Raw genomic sequence first — 633 nt, 5'->3', positions numbered from 1 at the left:
AGACCAGAAGAACTAGATAGGTGGTGCTCAGCTACCAATGCCAACCACTCAGGGATCAAAACTGGAGATCCTGGATCGAGTGAGAGGAAAAATGGGGAAAAAAATTCAAAACCACAAAAATGACCAGAATTACTGGTCGGTAGAGTCTGGTGGAACCCCTGAGACTATAGCCCCAGGTTACCCTTTGAGCCTAGAAATGGACTCACTCCCATGGATTGACTCTCAGCCCCATAATAGAAAGACCTACATGCAGAACACCTATCCCAGGGTGATGTACCCACCTACTCTAGGAAGATACATCCCTTAGAGCAGTCAGCCATGAGACATCAGAAGGGCAGCATTCACATAGAGGGAAAACTGGACAGATGGAAGTGCATAGTTTCGAGGGGCACAGGGAAGGGGTAGTCACAGGGATGGGAGGGGAGGAGAGTTTGTTATGGTCAGGGATAATAATTGTGGCGTGAAATCAAATGTGCACCAACTGTTGAATGTAAAACATTTGCTTTGTAAATTTGCACCCAGAGCACAATTAAAAAAAAAAAAAAAAAAAGATTTCATCGCATGTACTTTGGACATGTTATCGGAGGGGACTGGTCCCTGGAGAAGGACACGATGCTTGGTAAAGTTCAGAGT

Source organism: Orycteropus afer, unplaced genomic scaffold, assembly GCF_000298275.1.
Source record: "Orycteropus afer afer isolate SDZICR_OR568_19922 unplaced genomic scaffold, OryAfe1.0 scaffold00532, whole genome shotgun sequence".
Classification (NCBI taxonomy): domain Eukaryota; kingdom Metazoa; phylum Chordata; class Mammalia; order Tubulidentata; family Orycteropodidae; genus Orycteropus; species Orycteropus afer.
The sequence above is the reverse complement of the archived record's forward strand: the minus strand, read 5'-3'. Positions refer to the sequence as shown.